Here is a 27852-nt window from a genome sequence, read left to right on the forward strand (position 1 = left end):
TCTGTGCTTTCGACATATTACGTTTTCTGTCATGTTATGCTGTATGCTTAATTATATTACCGTTAATCAGTAATTACTTAGTGGGTATATGATTTAAATGCAAGACGTTAATCTCTGTTCATCAATTTCAGAAAGAAATGATGCGTGTAAGAAATAAATTCAACAGAAATGGGAATTTCACCTACAGAATAAACGATAGAAGATGCAATAACTTTATGAGGAAGAGTAAATGGATCAGGATTAACAAGCATTAACAAGAATATACTATACTCATCGTAGAATAGCAGTCTTAACTAATTTTTTCTTTCAGAATACAAGGTGATTGATGCAGGCTGTCAGACAGAACTACACATCTTAGTTTTAGTGATGAAATATGTTAGAGATAAGGAATAGTTGTATAATGAGTAATGAAGTGATTTTTTGCAGATGATAATGAGTGATGATGAATAATGATGAAGAGTGTGCTACTATGGATAATGAAGTTTTTCTTTACAGGTGATGATAATGATGGAGTTATGAATAATGAAGTGATGAATAATGAAGTTTTTTCTTTACAAATGAGGATAATGTTGAAGTTATGTATTTATGCTACGTAGTTATTTAAGTATTTGTTGCAGTTTGTTTTGACAGCAGGTTTTATATTGCATAGTAGGATGACGGAAAGTTTTGGAAAGGACAGCTATGAAACACATTTTATACACATTTCACTACCTGTTAATTCGAAGTTCATTACTTTTCAGCATAGTGTGCGTTTCTTCTTTCAGGTCAATAATCCATTTTGTATTTTTTCCAGGAGAAGTTTTTCATGATACATACTAAACCTGTTACTTATTATACCTGTTCTAGTACTTGCATTTATTATTTTTTTACCCATTTGTGTCTATCATTTATACATGTGATCACATTACTGCCTTGTTTCACAATCTTGCTACAGCTGACTTATGACGAATGACGTTACACATTTTTCATTTACAGGAACAACCCACTACCAATTATTTTTTTTCTCTCTTTTTCTCTTCTGGCTTTCTCTTATAATTACCAAACGCAATGCATTGCTAACAAAAAAATGTATTACCAGTCCCAAATAGTGATACCAGTTTGAGAAAGTTCTGAATAATACTGATCAACTCTGAATAGTATGTCACTTCAGTAATGACTTCGTAATGATACAAAATATATATATATATAAAATAATGCTTTGTAACTGGCTAATAACTGCCACTGTTTATTGTAATGAGACTACTTATAATGCCCATGATTATTAATGCTATGACTGTAATTAGCTGATTTTTAATAATGACTTCATAATGATCTGAATGTGACTCAATGGATTGTTATTACTACTTAATGATCTGAATAATACTGAATGATGAACAATGTTTTATACTATTCGATACTTGATGGCCACTGAGTGCCAATAATTAATGACAATCAATGAATTAGGTTATTAATTATGCCATTAATTAGCTCTTGTTTTCAATGTTGATACTTTGTAACTGGAAAAGAATATGATTGTTTCATAATATTTTGTAATTAGGAAAAGGGTAATTATTCTGACTATATTGAAATGACAAATGATTAATTAACTATGCCGTACTTTGTAACTGGAAAAGAATGTGACTGTTTAATAATGCTTTGTGATTAGGAGAAAGCTAATGATTATTACTATTGAAATGACAAATGATTAATTAACTATGCCATACTTTGTAACTGGAAAAGAATGCGATTGTTTCATAATGCTTTGTAATTAGGAGAAGGCTAATGATTATTACTATATTGGAATGACGCATAATTAATTAACTATGCTATACTTTGTAACTGGAAAAGAATGCGATTATTTAATAATGCTTTGTAACTAGGAAAAGAAGGTTACTGATTCTATGTAAAACAATTAATGAACATTTTTCTGTAATACTACATACTTGGTACAGAAATGTTCAATCGCTGGGCTACGAATGCCCCAAACTACTAATGAAGACTGTAATTGTCAATATTATGTGACTTAATGTCCTTCACCTCATGAGCTAACTACCCAGAATTACTGCAATGTCCATTTGTCCTGTCTATCCTAGTGATCATGGAGCACTCTCTTTGGTTTTGCACTAATTCTACGTTGGTGTGCCTTGTAAGAGCGTGGTGTTGACACGACATGCTGTCCACCACCGTGGGCGATGAAGACGCTATTATGGTCCCACTGTTTGGTGTACCTAGTGTACTGCCAAAATGAGAACATGGAACATTAGTACGACAGTTCAGTGTCTTGGCTACACTGGTAAATTCTGATGGGAAAAGAACTTCAAATTGTGTCACTTGGTGTTGTACTTCTGTGGAAAGATATGGACTTTCAGAACAGCTGTGTGCAATCTAAAGTGCTACAACCATGATGCAATCCTTCCCTTTCCTATCCTAATTCTGTCACATAGTGAAAATCATTTTTGCTAACATTATTTATGTTCATGGCTATACATTTTTTTTTTTTTTTGATTCGCTGAACTCCAGTGCGAGTACACTTATGTCACTTGTCGATATGATTTTTGCCATTATGTTTATTTATTGCAAAAATGCCTAAGACATTTTTTCGATTTGTTCTCAAGTACAGTATGTGCACTCTTGTCTTTTATATTGTATATACATTTTTTTATTATTTTATTTTAATGATATGTTCTGTGCATGTGCACTTATGTTGTGTGTTAATATGTTTTCTACTGAACTTCAGTGCCTGTGCACTTTTCTCATTTTTCAATATGATTTGTACTCATTCTGTATATCCAATACTTCAGTACATATGCACTTATGTCATTTGTTACTAATTGTATATACATTTCGTAAATTGCTAATATGTTCTCAACTCCAGTGCGAGTACACTCATGTCACTTATCAACACGATTTTCTGCCATTCTGTTTATTTGTTATGAAAAGGCTAAAGAATTTTTTCTGTGCATGTGCACTTTGCTATCTGTCAAATAATTTGTATATACAGTTTTCTGATTTACTACTATGTTTTGTACTCACATCCTGTCTTTGTCTGAAATATTTTGTACTCGGTGCATGTGCACAACATTTAATTTATGTACTAAATTTGATTATTCTGTAAATTGTAAAAATTTCTTGCGATGGCAAGTCCAAATGACTCACCATCGCTGCCAAATTTTTGCCCCCCCAGTGGAGGGTTATGAAACACGTATGTAACATAGCAGCGATGGTGAGGCACGTTAAAATCTTTGACCAGAGAGCCTATAATCGTGGCTAGTCTGCGCTTGACCGCGCGAGTGTTGCGAGCAGTACGATAGTAGCAGTGCAGTTGAGTAGTACTCTGTCAGTAGTCGTTGAGAGCAGTTCGGTTGTAGTTGTCATGTAGTTCAGTTCAGTAGTGGTCTGGTCCTGTCACGGTCGCGAGCGGGACGCAGTCGGGGAGCGCCGACATGGCATTCTGGTCAAGATGCTGAATGAGGTATATTGTTAATTAAGGTAATCATCAGATAATTTAAAGTTCATTTATTGTAATTAATTTCCAACAAGTGCCCCAATAATAATTATGATTTCAAAAGCAATTTTATTGAACTAAATTTCGTTCCACTTCCCTTAAACAAATATCAGTTAAATTACAAAAAAAAAAGGAATATTATTATTTGCAATGCAGTTCCTCCAAGCTGTGCGCAAGAATAAGAGCAGAAATTTGACTAGCAGTTACAATGAGGTAAGAATTTCATTCTGATTTGCACAGGGCCAAAGACTGATATTTCGGTTTACTTGAATTTTCATTGTCACAGAAGTTTTATTAGCACTGAAATGTTTTTCATTATTCTTGCGGAAGCTTACACCAGAGTCAGATTCCGAATTTCTGTTTAATTGTCATTGTCAGTAAATTTATCTGCTGGGAGATTACGTTAGGTTGTATTCTTGTTAACATTCAAATTATAGTCTTTCAACATTTTGTGGGAAAGTTTCACTTGGCTCCATTTATATTAAATAATTGTCTTTTAAAATTTTTGTGGGGAGGTTACAACCTTATTACTTTTACTACGAGTACCCTTTCATTAGCAACTTTCAGCCAAGCACAAAATCAGTTACCTCTCTATTGTATATCGTAAATAGTTTAGTAGGCTGGACATGGAGGTCTTAGTCTTAGTTTCTAGCTTTAACGTACCCTAATCTCTTCTAGTTAAGGTAGTTTTTAGGATAGTAGATGTTAAAGGCATGGTGAGCAACGGCCAGCGTCTTGAGGTTCATTCCAAGACCCGGGCCGCCGCCCACAACCAGGTGACGGGCAATATTATACCTATAATTTCTCTTTTCAGTTCTCTTCCTTCCTTCTTTCTAAATATTTAATTTCGTTTTGTTTATTAATATCTTACTTCATTTTGTATTAGTTATACGTTTTTCTAATGCTGCACAAAAAAAAGATATCAAATGGATCTAAACAGAGCCCGCCTCCACGTGGCGGGACACGGGCAACGGTGTGAGTGGGGACGGGAGCCGGTGTGGTGTTACTTTCAGTCACTGCGGACCCCGGACCCAGTCACAGCGGCTAAGTGGCAATATACGACCCACCATAAGAAATTAGACGGTGGGTCATAAAATATAAGCAGCTAGTGAAAAAAAAAGTGTCCTAATCATCATCATTTCATCACTATCGACAGCAAGCCACCGAAGTGGCGTCAAATCGAAAGACTTGCACCCGGCGAACGGTCTACCGGACGGGAGGCCCTTGTCACACGACCTTTCTTTGCCATGCTGAAGCAGTATTACTCTGGTTGGTCAGCCTGCCCACTCTATGCGCTAGATGGCACGACTCATTCTCATTGGATAAACTAAATTTTTGAAGCGAAACAGAACCGACACTCCCGAGCTAGCTGAATGGTTCTGCGGTGTCTGGGCCTTTGAGTTAGCACAGAAAGAGAAAAAAGTATCGTGATAAAATTATCTGGAGGGGATGGCAAGGCAGGACTGGCGTTTATATTCCAACACTACAGGCATTGGCCATGCTGACAAAAATGTAGTGGAGCTGGTCACATCCTGATTTCCATGAAGGTAGCTCAACACCCCAGTGTGATGTGCTTGACTTGACGAGATTCCCAGACTGGCCTCTGCCGACAAAGATCGAGTACCGTACCGTGGGCCACCAGAACCAAAAGGAGGGGGCGAAGTTTTCTCTTAAATGCACATCTCCAGCACTCACAAATTTAACTGCAACTTAGTGAGTAAAAAATGAATTGATATAGCATAGCAATATGTGACAGTACTGTCACACTACAGTAGTGATGGTAAAAAGAGCGAAATACTTCCGGAGAATGAGATTCTTAGTGTGCAGGATGAATCACACGGAGAAACGAAAATAGCTGCTATAGCTATTGCACTGGAGGGCCACGCAATCAATACTCGCTGCCCTTTATACACTGAACCGCCAAAGAAACTGGTATAGGCATACGTATTCAAATACCGAGTTATTTAAACTCGGAGAATATGGCGCTGCGGTCGGCAAGACAAGTGCCTGGCGCAGTTTTTACATCAGTTACTGCTGCTACAACGGCAGCTTATCAAGATTTAAGCGAGTTTTAACGTGTTGTTATAGACGGCGCCCGTGCGATGGGACACAGCATCTCCAAGATAACGATGAAGTGGTGATTTATCTGTACGACCATTTCACGAGTGTATCGTGAATACCGGGATTCCAATAAAACATCAAATCTCCGACATCGCTACTGCAGGAAAAATATCCTGCAACAACGGGACCAACGACGACTGAAGAGAATCACTCAATGTGACAGACGTGCAACCCTTCGGCATATTGCTGCAGATTTCAGTTCTGGGGCACCAACAAGAGTCAGCGTGTGAACCGTTCAACGAAAAATCATCTATATGGGCTTTCGGAGCCGGAGGCCCACTGGTATGCACTTGATGATTGCATGACACATAGCTTCACGAATCGCCTGGGCCCGCAACACTGACATTGTACTGTTGATGACTGGAAACGTGTTGCCTGGTCGGACGAGTCTCGTTTCGAATTGTATCAAGCGTATGGACGTGTACGGGTGTGGAAACAACCTCATGAATCCATAAACCCCACATGCCAGCAGCTGACTGTTCAAGCTAGTCGAGGCTCTGTAATGGTGTGGGTCGTCTGCAGTTGGATTGATATGGGGCTCTTGATACGTCTAGATACGACTCTGATAGGTGACACGTTCGTAAGCATCCCGTCTGATCACCTGCATCCATTCATGTCCATTGTGCATTCCGACGGACTTGGGCAATTCCAGCAGGACAACGCGACACCCCACACGTCCGGAAGTGCTACAGAGTGGCTCCAGGAACACTCTTGTGAGTTTAAACACTGCCGCCGGGCACCAAACTCCCCAAACGTGAGCATTATTGAGCATATCTGGGATGCTGTGCAACATCTTGTTCAGAAGAGATCTTCACCCCCTCGAACTCTTACGGATACATGGATAGCCCTGCAGCATTAATTGTGTCAGTTCTCTCCAGCACTACTTCAGACATTAGTCGAGTCCATGCCACGTCGTGTTGCAGCACTTCCGCGTGCAGGCGGGGACCTTTCACGATATCAGGCAGGTGTACGATGATATTTGGCTCTTCAGCCACGGTTTAGACCTAAATCATAGTTACATTATTGTCAATTAAGCTCATAAGTCTTTCACTACGTCTTACTGATTATGTGTTGAAGGAAATCCTCCTCCAAAATATCATTATAATCTGTTTAACTCGTTGTTATACCAACACGACGATTGTCCTTTTCTCAGACTCGTTCTGTAATGTAGTTGAAGAGATCATCGGATCTGATGACAGGACCTCAAACAAGCACACTGCACATGTCCATCAGTTCATCAACTATACGCCGTGTTCTTACGAAGAAATACATTTTCACGTACATAAGGTTTGAAATATTTGGTCTGGTACATAATATAGGCATTAAATTAAGAGGTATCCATCGATGGCAGAGACCACAGTGGTCGTAGGTTTAGTGGCTCCGTCACAAACGGTGTTGACTACGCCACCTGACCGCCGGCCATGCAGATTATCCTCCTGAGGAACTGTGAATATAACAATATATCTGGCCACAGGTCAAGTAGAAGTCGGTTTTACTGGGGCAGCTACCTCAAGCAGATTAATGTCGGCTAAGCTGCGCCAGTCTCCTTCACCACCGTCGCCTCTGGGCTTTGAGTGCGATATGGCTCCACTCCGGGTGGCTCTCCCGAATTTCTCCTGTGGTCCTGCTGCAAGCCCAGTACCGTGGGACATTGTCAGCAGTGCTCGACTAGAGTTGGTAGAGTGAGAAACATTTCCCCAGTTACCGTGGCATGCGCCTTGTGGAACGCTCTGAACTAACCTACGTCATTGTCGGATGATAGACTCTGAACTTCTGAAACTCAGACGTTAGTGCATTGTTTCCTCGTTTGTTGTCTTTTGGACTTTAATTTTTAGAGGATACTAGGATCTGGCGATTTAATTTATATCAAAGTTCGATGACAATGTGTGCTCTAACTGTAAAATCACCTATTTATAGCTATGGGTCGCTGCAAAGAAATAGTTCCCATTTGTCAGTAGGGACCAAGCTTCTTGGGAGATTTCCCTAGGTTTGAGGGCAAGTGACGGAGCTAGAAAGACTCAGTCAAGTTATTTAGTAAATACAGTAGTGGTCGCATTTAAATTGTTGATTTTTATTTTTACATTTTACTTCAGCTTTAAATCTTCGCTTTTTACTTTTTATGTAATAAAAATGTAGAAAAAATTGCTGCAGTTAAACATTTACTGCGCTATTCGTCACTCTTATTAACTTGTCATTCCTAGGCGACTAAAACTGATGTATGATCTGACAGCAATTGCAGTCTTTATCAGCCAATTGTATTAAATTCGTTGAAATTTGACATTTTCTGTTTTCCACTCCATAATGTACTTTGGACATTCCTGAACATTTTGGTATGTAATACATTAAAATCAGGCAATTGTGAGACCTTCAAATAATATTTTTAATGTTGATGTGTGACTGTCAAATTTCGTGGTTGTGCATAAACTGCCACAGTTCAGCAGTCGTATCTTGGGAACTACACAGTCTAGAAGGCTGTGAATTGCTTTGTTTTGTGCCTACTGCTACGTCTCAGAGGTTGGCATTGCGAATAATCAAATCAGTCCTTTGTTTCTGATACTAGTTTTAGTTGAATGTAATGTGATTACTGCCTATTTTTGTAGTAAGCTAACTTCTGTTGCTTTTTATATGTAAATGAAATGACTAAGCGTAAAAGTAACTTCGGGAAACGCAAATTTGCGGCTAACAATAAGTGAGACCTGCATTTTCTTCTGAAGTATTTGAAAACACGGGTGCTAGCAGTGAAGGAAACCACGACAATGTTTCTGAAGTGACCATGCCCCCTAGTGCATCGAAAAGAAAAGTAACTTTAGAAACAGGTGACAGTGGTAAAAGGAATGCTATTATGGACAACGTCATTATTCGTCTGCAAATCCTTGCACAAGTTCTTTCTGAAACTGTCTCTTGCTATCTTTGTGGTGGTGAATTTAACTTCAATAATGCTGTGTGGTGCAGTGTGCCTAAAAATGTATTTGTTTGTCTTGTGACTCTAAAGTTAGCAGTGCCTGATGCTATAATAACTTCTAATGGTGGGAACTATGAAAGACTTAAGGTTCTGGAGAAGTTTGGGATAAGATTAGGACAGAACACTGCTAGAGGACTGTGGGAACTGGATGAGCTTCGTGCACGTGGATCAGAGTTAACTGCCCAGAAAATGACAAAAGAAGCAAGAAAGGAGGAGGCAGGCACTGGGCTGTTGTAACACTGAAGAAGACACAGACTATGGGCCAGGGCAATTCTAAAACATAAAAGACGCAGAAATGTAAGTCGGTATAAGAATTTGTAATATAAAAGTTTGAAACCTCAATATTTCTGAACTACATTTTTTGCAATAAATGACACGTTTTCTAAAAAAAAATACTGATGGTAGAGACGTGAAATTTTCACAGCGTGCTAAGAGTGAGATTTAACACATATGGAGCTAGAATAATTAAAATATCCTGAGTTATTTTGTTTTTATGCTCACTCATTTACAAAATTGCGTCAAAAATTGAATGTTTGAAAAAAGAGATAACATGCCCCACAATAAAATTTTAGTAATAAATCTAGTTCAGTGTATCTGGAAAGGTGCATTCAATAATAATGGAAAATTGTAAGGGGGCGTCTTAAAAAGTTTCCAAGATAATGGGTTACAAAATTTGATAATTTAACATTGGCGGCATGGGACCTACAATGTCCCCTTAAGTTTTTTACCTGTCGTAAAAAATTTCACGGGTTAAAGATATTACCCAAGGCCATCAACATGCGTATTTTCAAAGAGAGGTTTATGTACGGCCCATAAGGTATCCCGACTCGTGTGCTATTAATTATCTTACTATTTTCAGCCTGTAACAATTGACATACATTTCATGTTACATAGAACAGCTTTTACTACGCCACTTTATCACTGTTATTAATTTTAGTCATTCAGCCTTTCGATGCACGCATGTATTTTACATTTCTATAAACATTACATATGTATTTTGTCATCCATACTGTAAAATAGTATTATAATAATGTTGAACAACATGTGGCCATTTAAATGACAAATATTATGTCTGTGCAAACGTGACGCTACAACGAACTGCTTATTATATGCCCATATGTAAATATTCCAATTTCCATACAGGATAGTTCTTTACCTACCACCCTATCACTGTTATTAATTTTATGGCTCTTTGTGAGTGAAACTTATTTCGATCCGGTATCTGGTGCACTATTCATATATAAATATACCCCTCAGTAGAACAAAATGGCTGTATGTCTGGTAATCCACGCTTCAGCTTTGTATCGTCCTGTAATTAGTGACTCGGCCATTTAAACAAAGACCAGTCGTATCTTGAAAATCGTAACTACATAACAAGCAGCTAATTTACCTAAAATGCGGATTACATAACTGTATTACACTAGCTGTAGATGGTTACCTACATCTGTTAGCAAATGACGGTGCTTACCGATTACACGTTTCCATGGTTACTAGGTGGCTTCCTTGTTTCCTGTGGGAATCCATCATCTTTGATTTATGATGGAACGTGTATCATCTCCCTGGTTACGAAGCTGGCGTCCTACCGACCGTCTCTGCTATGTTTACGTTTAGCAGAAGGCTCTGCAGAAGGCAGACCCACGTTTAAATGAGCCCTGTCATCGGGTAGTGACTGTTTTTCAATTTCGTCGCTTTTATCCTTTGCGTTCTTCTTTATACCATCAAAATGTCCTTCGTTGTTTTCTCAATGACCGAACTAACGTCTAATACATGTTCTTCACACAGTGCAACGAAGTCTCACGGCCACTGGTTACCAATGACGTTATACTAGAGACAATGGACTGGGCTTCAGCTGTTTAACTACCGGCAGCCGAGCCGTATTCACCAGTGTTCTCCACGCCAGCACGGGCGCACCTTCTCCACGCCAGCAATTCCTACCGTCATGAAGAGTATGTCATGCTGCGCATTTGGCTACATTATTGTTTATTTCGATTGTAACTGAAGCGTTATGTTTTACTTCTCTTCACATAATGTAGACCGAAACTGAGCAAAAAAAGAAAATGCCACGACTATTACGTTTGCTTAGTAAGTTACAATATTAATAGATCGCTGTTTACTTGGAACAATGTTCCAAAAAACCACAGCCAAGCGTTCCCAATCGGGACTCACTATGCCCCATTACCAGTTTAGGTATTTGGCTGAAAAGTCCCTGAATCGAACAGCCAGCTCTATCTGAAGATGACAGAACTGTGTCACTTGTGAGGATAATATTACGAGAAAAAACAAAGCAACTAACTTTCGTCAGCCTGCTACATCTCATCAGCGTGAGAACGGTAGTCCTGCGGTATTCTATTTTTGCGTTTTGAGTGGAGTTTCTTATCGTCCGAATTGAATCTCACATGAGAGGGAGGACGAGGCGAGATGTTTTTTACTGAGTTCTAGATGATGAGTTATTACAACAAATTTATGTTTTAGCTTGTGTCTCCAGTTCTGTGATTTGAATGAGAATTTTTGCAGGCGAAACGAAGACTGTTGTTCATAATAGATAGGGATGAACGTGGGCTTAGGTGTGCTGTTACCTATCCCACAAAGAAAGGGCTTTCAAAGTATGTTAATAGGTATGTGTTTAAATGTCAGAGATTTGCAGAGACTTTTCGATTTTGTCTACAGAGAGATGTTATTATTAAGAAACTGTCCTGTATTGCAAGAATACCTACGCAACCCTAAGAAATGAATAAAAGGCTGTACCTGGCCGTTAAAATGAGCGAATGAAATGTAATTAGATAAATCATGTGAAAATATTGGATTTTAGTGGATGCACTCACATATAATGAACCATACCGTCAACAGCAAAGCCTAAATGTGTGGTCTGTCCCTCCGTAACAACTTTACACGCTACTTTTCCGGAAGGCTAATTGCGAGGAAAGCAAACAACAAACGTAGGGGGACAGGAGAAGAATGTGGGGTGATTTATTTTTAGCTCCCACGATACTTGTCATTAGTACTCACATTAGACAATAAATGGTGGAGAAGGGCTTAGTCAAAGTTCAGAGACTATTTCCAAGACGAACACTCTCTCTGCAGTGATATTTACGATGTTATGAAACTTCCTGGCCGGTTAAAGCTGTGTGTCGGCTCCATATTCGGATACGAGTCTTCCTGCTTCACTACACACCTCAATTTTCCAGAACACCTTACGAGTCTATAATTTCAGAGAGATAGCCTAGCGGTTTAGCTGGTTTCCAAGCAACACAGCTGGGAACGCGATTCCACCACCTGTAACAACTGTAGATGAGTGTAGCAGACAAATAGAAATACGGCTGCATTTTTAAATCGTTGATCTGTCTGCTTTTGTTTTTAGTCTCTGTCTCTTGTTGTAACAGGATTTCAGCATCACGAAATCAGAAATTCAGAATCAGGTTTTTCTCATGTGACAGACTGTATGCTCTGACAGACATTCAGAACCTAGTTGACTGTTTCAGTGAATACATCTCTTGTGCTATGAAACCAATGATTTTCAGTAAATCGAGTTTATCAATGGCGTGAGAAATGTCAATTTTCTCCTGTTTTTGAAAGTTTGTATGAAGTCAATTGTGCTTTTCCCATGATTCGGGGACTCAGAATTTGTCTCCTTTAAGAGTAGCGTTCATTCGCAGGCACATGACAGTTGCAATGCACTATGTAAGTGCTGTCGGCTTATAGTAATGAAGATCTCTGCCTCACCTCGAATTAGTTAATACTTTGGTAAGCAGGAAGGAATTAAAAAGCTTACTGTACTATCAATAATCGATATAGAGATAATAATAAGTGGGAGTGCATCTTGAGATTGTATAAGGATGGCGAAGAAAGGGATAGCCTCGTATAAAGGAAGCAGCCGGAAATCCACTTCAAGATATTTAATGAGACCACAGGAAAACTGGATGGATGAATGAACGTTTAAGTCCCCGTCTTCCCCGACACTTGCTGAGAGTGTAGGCCTAATGAATAAGAAATTAAATCTCTGATAGCTATGACATAGGCTAGAATTACTCCGTATATCTTTTCGACCGATAAAATATGCTTCAATATTCCGCCGCTGAGTGCTGTGAACAGGAGGGACGTTTCAACCATAACCGCTGTGTGAAACCGTACAAAAATCAGATATGGCTTAAACTGCATGGGAAACAGCTGCTCCGAGTGAATTCTGACGAGCAGCAAGAGGGATGCCACTGCGTCATAAGCACCTGCGGCCAGTTCGACGAGGTACAGTCACGCCCGTCACAAACAAAAACGTTTGCTGTTGTTTGGCTGCTTTCTTGACAACTCAGGAAAGCAGATAAACACTTGAAATAATTCGCTCTGGAAGATACCTGAGAACCAGACAGGCGTTGCCTGCTTACGCACCAACTTTCACAAGATCAGAAATTTTTACCCTGCACGACAACTTGGTGGGGTCGTTAGACATCGTCAGTCGGTCATTGTGTGGGACTGCAAATTCATCTCATCAGTGGGAGAGACGATACAACAGAAAATCACCCTGAGGACAGAATCAGGATGAAAAGTAACAGAACAGCGAATCAAGAATCACGCAATTACTGGATAGTCACTGAGATGGACAAGAAATATAACTGATCAGAGAGAGGGCCAATGAAGAGACAACGATAAGTTAGAGATGTGAGATTGAGGAGAGTCAGTGACAAGACGGTGAACAGGCAGAGAAATGAGAAGGGACAGTGAGTTTGCCTTTTGAAGATATGGCAACCAATTATTGACTCAATCTTTGGATGATGAGTTAGATCCATAATTTAATTCTAATCATTTATCGACAGTATGTAACATATACATTTTGAAATGAAAGTATGTGGTTCCAGAGAACTTTTCAAATCTCTAATATGTGCGAAGTACACTCCTGGAAATGGAAAAAAGAACACATTGACACCGGTGTGTCAGACCCGCCATACTTGCTCCGGACACTGCGAGAGGGCTGTACAAGCAATGATCACACCCACGGCACAGCAGACACACCAGGAACCGCGGTGTTGGCCGTCGAATGGCGCTAGCTGCGCAGCATTTGTGCACCGCCGCCGTCAGTGTCAGCCAGTTTGCCGTGGCATACGGAGCTCCATCGCAGTCCTTAACACTGGTAGCATGCCGCGACAGCGTGGACGTGAACCGTATGTGCAGTTGACGGACTTTCAGCGAGGGCGTGTAGTGGGCATGCGGGAGGCCGGGTGGACGTACCGCCGAATTGCTCAACACGTGGGGCGTGAGGTCTCCACAGTACATCGATGTTGTCGCCAGTGGTCGGCGGAAGGTGCACGTGCCCGTCGACCTGGGACCGGACCGCAGCGACGCACGGATGCACGCCAAGACCGTAGGATCCTACGCAGTGCCGTAGGGGACCGCACCGCCACTTCCCAGCAAATTAGGGACACTGTTGCTCCTGGGGTATCGGCGAGGACCATTCGCAACCGTCTCCATGAAGCTGGGCTACGGTCCCGCACACCGTTAGGCCGTCTTCCGCTCACGCCCCAACATCGTGCAGCCCGCCTCCAGTGGTGTCGCGACAGGCGTTAATGGAGGGACGAATGGAGACGTGTCGTCTTCAGCGATGAGAGTCGCTTCTGCCTTGGTGCCAATGATGGTCGTATGCGTGTTTGGCGCCGTGCAGGTGAGCGCCACAATCAGGACTGCATACGACCGAGGCACACAGGGCCAACACCCGGCATCATGGTGTGGGGAGCGATCTCCTACACTGGCCGTACACCACTGGTGATCGTCGAGGGGACACTGAATAGTGCACGGTACATCCAAACCGTCATCGAACCCATCGTTCTACCATTCCTAGACCGGCAAGGGAACTTGCTGCTCCAACAGGATAATGCACGTCCGCATGTATCCCGTGCCACCCAACGTGCTCTAGAAGGTGTAAGTCAACTACGCTGGCCAGCAAGATCTCCGGATCTGTCCCCCATTGAGCATGTTTGGGACTGGAGGAAGCGTCGTCTCACGCGGTCTGCACGTCCATTACGAACGCTGGTCCAACTGAGGCGCCAGGTGGAAATGGCATGGCAAGCCGTTCCACAGGACTACATCCAGCATCTCTACGATCGTCTCCATGGGAGAATAGCAGCCTGCATTGCTGCGAAAGGTGGATATACACTGTACTAGTGCCGACATTGTGCATGCTCTGTTGCCTGTGTCTATGTGCCTGTGGTTCTGTCAGTGTGATCATGTGATGTATCTGACCCCAGGAATGTGACAATAAAGTTTCCCCTTCCTGGGACAATGAATTCACGGTGTTCTTATTTCAATTTCCAGGAGTGTATATATGCAGGATGGGGCAACTAATGAAAATTTCTAACGAGGCCGGGATTCGAAGTTGGATGTCCTGCTCAGTAGGGAGATGCGCTAACCAGTACGCCACCCTGTCACAGTGGCCATGCACAACTGCTCAGACTACAGTGGCACACCTCTCTCCTAAATCCAAATTCCCGTTCATATATTCATATATACATCATAGACGTTTGAGACATGAAAAGGTCTCTGGAACCATACAGTTTCATTTGAGGAGGAGGAGGAGGAGGAGATTAGTGTTTAACGTCCCGTCGACAACGAGGTCATTAGAGACGGAGCGCAAGCTCGGGTGAGGGAAGGATGGGGAAGGAAATCGGCCGTGCCCTTTCAAAGGAACCATCCCGGCATTTGCCTGAAGCGATTTAGGGAAATCACGGAAAACCTAAATCAGGATGGCCGGAGACGGGATTGAACCGTCGTCCTCCCGAATGCGAGTCCAGTTTCATTTGAGCCGGAGACAATAGGCACCAGCAGCGCAAATACAGGAACACAGCATCTGTGCCGAGCACACTACCGTGGTTATTACGACAGCCGGCACAGAAGAAGGAACGAGCTGAGCAGCGCGTGGCGTTGCCTCGAAGCAACAGAACACGATAGCTTAAAGCTGCTGGTAGCCGCCGCCACAGAACAACGAGGCATTTAATGCGTCTTCGCACACGCCATCACACAAAACGGACTCCGTCGAATAATGAATCGAACTAGTCAGTTCCCGCCTCCCCTACCACCACCCCCCACCCCCTTGCGCAAACATTGACTCGCGTCTGTGCTCAGTCAAATACGCCCTGAGATTTACATATGTATCGATGCTATTATATCACATGTCAGTGTTTTAATCCCTCAATTAATTTGCTTGTATTAGGTCCCTTGATTTTCGATTCATTACAATGCGTGTGTGTGCCATATACGTCGGAACTAATTTTAATTTCGTAAGTGCGAAGGATTTCACCGCCAGTCGGAACAAAATTCCTTTAGGTATTAAGCAGCGAAGGTTTGAAGCTGTAAATGCTAGAAGAACTTTCAGATCAGTACTACTTATCTTTTGTGAAGCCTTCTTACAGCTGCCTGTATATCACTGCTGAGAATCTTACGCACCATTTGTCAAAAGTTTGAAATATTTATTCGATATGATTCGCGACGGCATTATTCTATTATCAAGTGATTAAAGTTTCTCTGCCAATAGGCATCGTCTTTGCTGACCCTGAATTTGCTATGAGGAGGATCGCTGCAAAGTTTGTTAAATCAGCAGTTTTAATACAGGTTTAAGTTTCAAAGTCAGTAACAGAGCGATAGTATTAAAAATCGTGTGCTACTGGATGCAATCTTTCACCTCAATCTATATACTGAAGAAGCAGTGACAGAAATAAGAGTACGTTCAAGAATGGCATTAAAATTCAAGCTGAAAGCGTATCAGTGATAACTCTCCTTGATGACATTCTTGTCCTGAGTGAAAGTGAGAAAGAATCATAGGATCTGTTGAACAAAACGGTCCAATCAGTATGGAGTACTGACTGATGGTAAAGCAAAGAGAGGTGGATGTAATGAGAAGTAGCAGGAATTAGATTAACGATAAACTTTAAAATCAAAATGGTTGAACGCAAAGTAAATCAGACAGAGAAATTCTGATACTTCTGAAGCAAAATAACACTTGATGGCCGAAGCAAGTAGGACGTATAAGGCAGATTAACACAGGCAAGAGAACATTTCTAGCCTACTAGTACCGAACATTGGTCATAAATTGGGGAATAAATGTCTGAGAATTTACATTTGCAGCAAAGCATTGTAAGGAAGTGAAACACGGACTGATGGAAAAGCTGAAAATAAAGGAATCGAACGATTTGGGATGTGGTGCATATAAGAATGTTGAAAATTAGATGCAATGATAAGAAGGGAGGAGGTTCTCCGCAGAATTGGCGAGAAAAGTAACATACGGTGAACATTGACAAGAAGAAAGGACAGAATTACAGAACATGCATTAAGACATGACTAAATAACTTCCGTGGTACAGAGCGAGCTGCAGAGTATAACAACAACAGGGGAAAATGTAGACTGGAATCCATCCAACAAATAACGGAAGACGTTGCGCGTAAGTGCTACTGTGAGCGAAGAGGTTGGCATGTGTGAGGAATTCGTGGTCGGCTGCATCAAACCAGTCAGAAGAATGACGATCTAAAAATTTTTCCAGTTGGACTGCCTAATGTCCAAAAGGATTTCATTCAAATCGTGTCAACTGTCGAAGTTTTCACCGCAATTCCTTCTAGCAACCTAGTCTGATACTCATTGAGAGAATATTTGATGAAGGTAGAGTGAATATCAACATGTAATGTACGGCTTTGACTCGCACTTCGGGTTGAACGAGCTCTTTGTTACTTTAAAGGGAGTATCAGACTGACGAACATGAAGAAGGTTGAGAAAAGGGGGTGGTGATATGCTCTTGCCGTCCATAATCGACAGCGCCTTAGTTTCCAATAAGTTACGAGTAACTGACTAAATTTATAAATCTCTAATAACAGGTGTCTTAATGCCGACAGATTTCCGTGGACGACACAAGATTATGACATTGACGCTCTCTGAGTCTTACCGGTGGACCGTAAGAACAGTGCATCAACTAGAGGGCTGCGTTTGAAGTTCCGGAGACCTGCTTTCGATGAGGATGTTTCGTCTTTATAGGACTAAACGTGGATCACACGAAAATGATGTAAACAAACAAAAATATATCTGATAAATACGGGTATTACCTTAAATTAGCTGAAAATCTCACACAGAAAGAATGGTTTGTATCCTAGAAAGAAAAGAATGGATACATAATGGGTTAGATGTAACACAATAGCTACAGATGAAATTTAAGTTTTTTTGTTCTCACTATTGTATTTGATGTAATGCAATAAAACTGTAATACCTAACCTGTGTGTGACATTTCTCACACTTTCTATTTTTTTTAAAGAACAAGTTTTTGGTTATTATTTAAGTAGTTAATTTCAGAATATACACTTTGAGTAGTGTTCTTGTAAATGTAAATCATACGAACTGTAAAAAGATTGAAAACTATGTCCTAATTTACGATTCCCGTAGAAGCGGCCAGTTGCGAGTAGCATTGTCGATTTAAAAAGTCATTATTAATGTGTTGCACTTAATGGCATCGGATGCGGCATGCTGGGTAAATATTAGGTTCTTTATGAAAAATACACTATGACAGTGCCTGCCATCAGCCGTTCTGACGGCTTGCTTGGAAAGAGTGTCGCAGTGGGCGTCTTGGATTGCTCACTGGTCTGGTAAAGAGTTCTAGCCGGACGGATATGGGAATGTACAAGAGTAGAGGTACTTTACATTAATAATGGCGTAGTTCATGATATGGACTGCTACTTCATCACTGCAACTTTCAAGTAATGAGTTGATTCTGTATGGTCAGCAGGGCAGAGGCTGGATTTTAATTGCAAATTTAGATGATATAGACACTTTTAATAATGTATGAACTATTAATTTAAAAAGAGTGAAACATGTGTTAGTGCGATCTGATTTATCTAACGAATAGTTCCTCTTTCCCAAAAGTAACTTTAAAATTATCAACTACTTGAGAAACATACTATATTAAAATTCTATATACAACATAATTGAATGTACTGATATCACTTATATAGTCTGTAACAATATTTTGTGCTGCTTTACAGTGAATAGTTATTTAGACAGGAAATAAATCCACAGCATTGTGCTGTCGCTCCTAGCCACCACTGGTGAAGTGGATTACATGAGATTATGATATTTTGTAATTGCTGTGTGTATGTGTGAGTGATAAGTAAGTCTGCTAATACGATTGCTCGAGTAGATGAGATATATTTCTGCTGACAGTTTTTCTTTCCAGGTACTCCTCGAGGTGCGATTTAAAGTTTCTTTGTTGCAGTGCTTCTTTCCTAGTTCAGAAATTGTACTGTGTGCAGTTAGACTAAATTAGATCAGATTAAGTATAGGTTTCGTTCCATAGAGCCATAGTGAGAAGATTCTAAAAGATGTAGATTATGTCAGAAAATAAGAAAACACAACACATTTTTACGAACAAAAATACGTAATACAATGCAACTTCAACAGATTCCAGGGAAATTGTAGTAATGTGTGTAGAATCAGAGTTAATAAACGTATCACGGAACAAATGATGTATAACACACCGCAGTGCTCATAATAAATCGTAAGCTATAGCAGGCAAGCAGCAGTAGAGAGAGAAATTGTTTTACAACACTTATTTAGATTGATCACGTTACTGCACTGAAGAAGTACAGGAGTCAGATTCTACGCAACACATTATTTTATACTATTAATCTATACTAATTTATAAAAGGAACAGGTTTTTCCCAAAAAAATTTATTTCAAATTTTTACATAAACCTCTAATAAACATTCGGACGGACGTATGTAATGTGTATTTTGTGTAAAGGAGAAACGTTGTTAACAAAAATCTCGAAAAATTCTTGACAGAATTACTCCAAAATGTTTGCCCGATATTCTAATAAACATCTGGAAGGATATAGGCTACATATTTTTAATAAATACAATGTATGAATTAATATATATAAAACATAAAGCGGCAACGTTGTTACAAGAATGTCGAAAAGTTCGTGAATGATTTGCTTCAAATTTTTCACAATTTTCGGACAGATATGGGTTCTATATTTCTTTTAACAACAGTGCGCAGGTTTTCTGTTAAAACAGATTGCGAGGAATAAAATACTGTGCTGTGCTGTACCATTGTTCTGTTCAGAATGACAGCACAGCAGGTCGAATCACCTGACTGACGGGCAAATTTCTCAGTCACGGTGCTTTGCATAACGACGAGAGTGCTCCTGCTGTCATTCGAAATCGCTCTGGAAGCCATAGCTCCATAGCTCCAGGTGTGGGTACAGTGTGGTAAGCACGCAGACGGGTTGGTTGCAGGCCATCAACCGGCCCCTCGTCTAACCAACGCAAGGCCATCATTGGCACTGCGGAGAACCAGCTTTCATCAGAAAACACAAAAGACTTCCACCCTGGCCTCCAATGAACTCTCGCTTGACACAACTGATGTCGCAAATGGCGATGGTTTAGGGTCAACGGAATGGACACTACAGGGTTTCTGGCTCGGAGCTGTCCTTGAACTAATAGATTTGTAACAGTTTGTTGTCGCTGTTGCTCTAACTGATGCTGCAGATGTAGTACGAAGCGCCAGAGCCACACGCCGGACACAATGGTCTTCCCTCTCCACAGTGGCCGTCCGAAGCCCGGTCTTCTTGATACCGTACAGTCCCGTGATCACTGCTGCCAACGACCATGTGCAGTGGCTACATTCCTGCCAAGTCTTTCTGCAACATCGTGGAAGTAACACCCAGCTTTTTTCAGCCCTATTACACAATCCCATTCACTCAGGGAGGTGTTGGTAATGGCTCTTTGTCAAATTGAAGTTTTTCTTGACTAACGTCACCTCACCACGTCCACTTCCGAGATTAACTAATGTGTATTTTAAACAAATCTCATTTGTATCCTCATAGTAGCGCTACCAGTGACACTCTTATGCGACTGGCGAGAAACTTGAGCTGACATCATCTTTCAGATATAGAGAAACAGCTGCCAACTTTCGTTTGTGGTGTTGCGTTTTCTTTTCAGTCAGTGTGTATACAGGTAACTGGTTCTATTAATACATTCATGACTGGAATAGAAGGAATTGGTTACCGATAAACTTTTGACGTTCCTGTTAAACAATTAATTTTTATGGCCGCTGACAAATTACTGAACGATGGGCACCTTACTGGGGAAAGTAAGTGACTCTAAAGCTGTGTGCAGTTTATTGTTACTTGTAATACTCATTTCGTGAATTGAACTGTTGGTTTAAGAAAGAGGTATACTTATCAGCCCGCAACCCCAAAATTTTTTACGTCATCAATCTCGTCTGTTTGCTTCTGCTCATACTTTTACGCATGTACCGAGGGAAAACATCCTAAAAGTTCTGAAATGTATATAAACTATTTTCTCAAGGTTTAGAGACAAAGAACTGACTAGGAACAATTTATTAACGTCAATGAAAATTTCCTCAACATACTTTTGTGACACATCCCGCAAAAAGCGAAGGGCACATTTTTTTAATGTCAAAGCCTCGTCAAAATGTTGCTCCTATACGCTAATATTCTTCCTGCAGTCCACGGTAGGAAAAGCCCAGTTATCGCATGTAGGAAAGAAGTTCTCTCTTCGTTATTTGCTATATTTTGCTATGTCATATGTTAAGCACTTTGGCCAAATTTCATTACATACCACACTTATCTTTTTGGGATGCCATTGGCAGCACTAAATCAGAATTTATCAGGTGCTTTTTTTAGGTGGGAGCAGGTGTCTGTAACAGTTGTAGCCTAAGTTTTTCTATCTCTCATTTCACAATGAACAGCTGAAATCATCTATCTTCCAGCCAATTATTTTCTCAAACTCTTACGCGACGGAGCAAAGAAGAGGCCATAAATCACAACTACAGCTTGTATTATAAAATTTCATGTAGAGACTATATACTAATGTAAGGAGTAGTTTTCTGTAAAGTTCACTTACAAAATAAAAAGAAAAAAGCGTAACACAGGCAGCTACCGTTAAGTAGTTCGAAGTATTTTAGTATTACTGAAGTACATTTATTTTCAGGATTTGTTATTTAATATTAGATGGTGGTCCAGTTCTCGTAAATTTGGATATACGGAGTTGCTTACTCAGAAAATTCCTTTGACAATGAGAGAGAGGGACGCAGAACCCAAACTTAACACCTTCCAGCTTAGAAGGTTAACGAGAGGAGTTATAATATTATTCAGTTTAGACTAATGTTTAATAGCGCAAGGGAAACAACAGTGTGTTTATTTCGTTGTAATAATTTCATAATTAAGTATTGCACTCTCTACAGCCACTTGGATTTTGGCGTTGAAATCTTGTATACATGAGTTTAACGATAAATATGAAGTAGTCATAAAAATAATCAGACTAAAAAACACGTGCAAATGGCATCCAGGGATGAGACACAATGTTCATGGCTTTATATACTGCCCCGATAGCTGAATGGAGTTCAGTCAGGGGGTTAGCTACGCTCTGAAAAAAAAAAAAAAAAAAAAAAAACTGAGCGAATGGGTCAAGGAACAACCTCTACGGGTGTCATGACCGTCCGCCCAGAACATGTACAACGAACAATATAGAACAAAATGAGATCAACAAAAGATTTTTAAAAAAATGGTCAGCCTGACGAACTGCCATCCTAAGGGGCCCGGGGTTCGATTCTCGGCTGGGTCGGGGATTTTCTCCGCTTAAGGTCTGGGTGTTATGTTGTCTTCATCATCATTTCGTCCCCATCCGGCACGCAGGTCACCCAACGTGCTGTCGAATGTAATAAGACCTGCACCAAGGCGGTCGGACCTGCCCCGTGAGGGGCTCCCGGTCAGTGACGCCAAACGCTCATTTCCATTTCCACTTTATATACCTAAGGTAGACACAAACATTTCCTTGCCTTTAAAACTGTGACAAAGCATACATATGAATATCATACCACTGATGCTTATATAAATCATAATTCTGCTTCCATACGTGATTATTTTATCCTGAAGGAACGTAACAGTGGGTCACATAGCCCTGATATGTGAATGTTTTATTCCATAAGAAATTATTTATGAGTCATTCAAGCCTGATACTTTGCTAGTACATTTCGTATTACTCCCTCTACGTTCGACAAATGATGGTTTTCCCCGATGATGGCTCCAATGATAGGCATAGCAAACACTCAGTTCATATGGGATTCCAGGCACGAAAGTAAATTGCTGACTATGTTGGAGAGTGGAAGGGAGGGGAAAAGTGTTATTGTACTATACCTTAACTCACGCAAACAATTTACACGTTCTACGCACTGTAAATTAGCACATAAATGCTTGTCCGGAACTGCTTCTTTTACTTTACTGCATACTTATGAGTTGTCGTATGTTACTACGCTTACTTAAATACTGCTTACTATTTTTAGTTACACTTTTCCAACGCTACATGATTGAAAAGGGTAATGAATGGAGATGATGCGTTGCTATTCCATTTAGTTCAACCTCTGCCTGGTCAGTCCTTCAACTTATGTGTACAACTCCTCCATATAAAATGTTTCGGAGTACAACAATCGTCACACTGTGTTTACGGCATAGCGTGGAGCCAATATGGGCACACTAATGTCACAAATGTCCAACAAACGGTTTCACAAAATTGTTAGAAATTTAATCGAAGCTACAGTTGACTGTTGTGTCTTGGAGTGACGTGGATTCTTGAAAATCGCAACGTCTTTTGAGAATCATGCAATTGTTATATCGTAGTGTTTGAAGAACTTCGACGGCACATTTTACGAGCCGCAGCACGTTAGACAGAGAACTTGAGATATAATTAGACACAACTAGCCACGGCTCTCATAAATCCGAGCTAGGCTGTGACCAATCGTGCTATTCCAAGTCGATTGCTTCATACGAGAATTGCTTTGCTTTCATATCCTAAATTCTGAGCAATACAAGTTATATCTCATGAAACAATGTCCGCGGCGCACGGGCAGAAGTCCTCTCTGCGAATCACGCAACGGGGCAATATGAGCGCCGATTTCCTTCAGTTGCGAGTGTCTCCTGCGCAGGCACATTGCCTCCCCCTGGCCTGACAAACTTGGATGTCGCCGCGCAATTATCGTCAGTCGCCTCTTGCAGCAGTGACAATAGCAGCTACCTCCACCTGAAGATGTCTAACGGTTGTATTGACGAAATATTGTGGGATTGCAAAATACGATCCGGCGGCAAACCCAAGAAGTGTATTTGTATCCCCAACTGTACTAAAGTGTACTGGACTTCAGAACCACTTCTTATTTGCAGAGACACAGTAGGGTTCGTGGAGGAAGTATTTTATTAACTAATGCAGAAAATCTTGGTATGAGAACATTGCTAATCTCAGTTAGGACATGATTTTAGAAAAGTCTTTTGAAGTAATTGATGTATTTTAGTCTTATGAAGCTTCTCGTTTTATTTACAATTTATTCATTAAAACGCAGATAAAGACGCATAAATAACCTGAATAATATTCGTACTTCGCCTTGAAGAAATCCATGTACAATTCTGAAATCTTAATATTAAAACAGAATCGTTTGATGTACATCATGATAACCTTCTGTTAGATTTTATATTTTCGCATTTTTCTAGTGACTGTTGCTTTGGTTTGTTGTTAGCTCATTCCTCCTCTTTCAATCTGGTTCAATCGATACAGTACAACGCAGAATGAGGGACTTCCCCTGCTCACATTCCTTTAACTAAATTAACTCCCAACAGAAACTGACCTTTTTAAAAAACGACTAACTTATAACAAATAACATCTTCATTTTTCTGTTGTACAGGAGTAAAGGTATCACTTCTGTAGTATAAATTGTTGATGCCTTAGAATTCTGTTTCGTGCCGTGGATCTAAATCACTTAATACGATTCCACAATACTTAATTGGATAAAATTGCGTACACTTTCCGTTCACTCTCTCATTCACTCTGTTGATTCTACAGATGGTTGTTACGAACTAGAATAACTTTACAATAAGTAACGTATAGAAATTATTGGAATTTTTGTTATAATGATCACTTCGAGTTTAGTTTTTGGATTAACAAGGAACATTTTTATAAAATGTACTTGGTCTTCGTTCTATCAATCATTTAGTTATACACATCTCAGAGGTTTAACCCTTATATAACGTTCGGCAGAAAACCCGTGGTAGAGTAAACCTATTAACTGGCCACACATGGGGCCTACACTTGTCCACTGTGCTTCACACGTACAAATCCACGATACGCCTCATAGTTTGCTATGCAAATGTTGCATCCATATCCGACTCTTCCAAGTTCTAAAAGTCCCTCCAGACCTCGAAAGCCATACTCTCCACGTCGCTTGCTTCATCCGCTTACCTTCCCCACAAGGATCCTTTAGCAACTCATTAACTTTACACCTCCCCTCCCTCGCATTGAACACCTCCGAATATCCTACACCATTTGTAAACTTCACTCCAGCAATCCTATTGTGTCCCCTCTCCTCTCCAAACCTAGTGTGCTGCCGCGCTCCTACCTACACATCCCATAAAGCCTACAGCTCTATGCCCTCCACGTCCCTTCCCAAATACATTTAAAACTTTTCACTCTCCCAGACCTTGAGTTTTGCCCCGACATATATCCATCCCACCAACTCTGAATCCACCGTATGCACTCCACCCCCCAGCCCCCAACAAGGGCTCCCTCCTCTTACTCTCCCCATGTTACACATCCTCTTTTCCCCTTCCCTGTCACCCCCCACCCCCTTTTCCTCTCCAATCTACAGATCTGAATACAGGCTACCTCTCTCTCTGTCCCGATGGCCACCCCTGTCCCATCACCACCTTTACCACTCCTCAGTACTCATCACCACTGCTTTCCATTGTCTCACTCTACTCACCCTTCCTTTCCCCTACAACGTGCTGTCCCAGAGTAGTTCCTTTTCCAGTTTCAGTAAAACTTATGGTGCTCCATTTTCAATGGTCAGTGTTTTGTCTGCGTTTCAATGACTTTTTTTATACAATTCATCAAGACAGCACTATATAACCTACACCATTAACTTCGCCTTTTAAAATAAAGTTAATTCATAGTGCATATGTCTCTTTGTTTTGTTTTTGTTTTACTATCTATGTTAGAGACAAGTTCAACTGGTTGAAGAGCGGGTTGTTTGTACCACTTCCCCCTCCCCCTCCCCCCCCACACACATCATGGGCCGAGGGAGGATGAAATTACAATGTAGAAAATCAAATAAATAAGTAAATAATTGTGAAATGGTGTATGAAGTACGACAAATACAAATTAAATGTAATTTTGCTGCCTCTGTGTAAAAAGCTATTCCTTGGTCACTGATTCGACTAGTGTGGTAATTGGTTTTGTCCGTTGTCGAACATTGTGTAGTGCTTCTGTGAGAAGTTAGAATGTGAGTCATCACATTTGACGTAGAGAATACACTGAGCGTCTGGTCATGCAAGTAAAATTTAAGCTGTCTAGATTTTCTGCTTTCACTGCTATAGCTATTACTCAGTTTTGCGTCTGGTTTTGTACGCAAATGGTCTATAAAGGACAAAAAGTTTTTCTTTTCCAGGCCGCATAAAAACGGTGAAAATAACGAACTTTAACAGGTATATACGAATTGCCATGATGAAATAATGATGTTATTTCTAATAAAGGAAACGAAACCATTGACTAATGCGAGCTTCATTCATAGAGTTAGCAAAAACACGATGCTAAAGATGATTGTAGTAAACCTACAACTTGTGACGGGTTTCCAGTGTCATTTGGATCTCTGTACTGTCTATATTACTAGCAATCAACATAAAAATTTAGACGATGCTTAATCTGAGTCAAGACACACATCGTAATTCAGACGTAGTTCCTGTATGGCGGCATGGGAATGACGTAATTTGCCACTACAATATGAGCACCATCCTCAGCTGAACGGGACTCTTTTCTGACAGTGGCTGTAGTGTGGCCAGTTGTTGTGTTGAGTCATCGTGGGACGTTTTAGCAGACGACAGACGTGTGTATATGTTTACAAGATAGCTGTGGATTGTTTTTGCCTTGGGTGAAGTTGGCAACACTGACCCACAGGAACTGTTACATTTTTTATTTATTTAACATGAAAGGATTAGGGTCGTCAGACCATCTCTTCAATCTAACAAGTCGTTCTACATATTTTCTATTGCATATGTCAGAGTAAGCTTGGTATTCTAAACATAGATAATTAACAGTAGCACGGATAAGAAAATAAAAAAAAGAACAAGCGCGATTATGACTCGCTCTCTGAGGTTCAATATGAAGTTAATTATGTGTATAGATACTCCATCTATGGGTTTTGATGACTGACTTGGCTAGTATCAAAACATGTACCATAAATTGCCCTATATTTTAATGCACTGATTTAGTAGCTTAAATTTTTTACACCGCCGAGGGACCGCAGATTTTAGTGTTTGACATAAATTTAGACTTCATATCTCCACCCGTTCCTGAAAGAAAGGGGTGTTATCTGTCGGACAGACAGACGGACAATGAAGTGATCCTTTAAGGGTTCCATTCTCACCGAGTGAAGTACGGAGCACTAAAAAACACATAAACACAATTTATATTTTATATTCGTACATGATAAATACAACAATAATTGTATGTTACGATGAGGTATGTTTGTAATTAAGAATGCTGGCAGCAATGGGTATGGACAGAGATATTTAGGAGGGCGGGATAGAGATAAGTGATACACACAGTTAAAGAATGTAAGGCGCCAGGAAGTGGCAGGTCTCACAGATAAAAGATAACAGAAACAACCATAGCTCGTAGGAAGATAGCAGCATCTGCTTTACAGTTTGACAAAGAGAAAGTTGACCATACACACGTTAATTTTATGGGAAACGTTATGAGGGTTAGCGGGAAGTGGCTCAACTTTTCTTAAAAGTAGGAGGACATTGCATTGTGCGAAGAGAGCAGCGCAGCTTGTTCCAGAGGTGGACAACAGCGACAAAGAAAGAGTTTGCAGATGTGTTTGTTTTATGAGTGCGCACGGCTGACATACTAGACAAGTGAGGTCTTCTATTTATATTATCGTGGCACGAAATGTGTGTAATCTCTGCTTGCGCGGTGGGAAGCCGGTGAAATAGACACAGCGTGAGGTATTCCCGTAACTTTCCTCGTTGCAACCATCCTAACTGGGACACGAAGCTGACGTGGTCTTATCAACGAATATTGAGGGTCTAACGCCCAAGTGAAGTCAAGGTTAGCTGTAATTGCCTATGTTTTTACCACTCGTGCCATGATGAATTACATGACAATAGTCGAGTTGAACGAGTGATTACGAGTCTGAGATTCACATCCTATGAAAATGCATCCCAAAACCTTCTGACGGCCTAGATGCATGCGAAAGTCTTCCGGAA

This window comes from Schistocerca cancellata, chromosome 7 (genome assembly GCF_023864275.1).
Source record: "Schistocerca cancellata isolate TAMUIC-IGC-003103 chromosome 7, iqSchCanc2.1, whole genome shotgun sequence".
Classification (NCBI taxonomy): domain Eukaryota; kingdom Metazoa; phylum Arthropoda; class Insecta; order Orthoptera; family Acrididae; genus Schistocerca; species Schistocerca cancellata.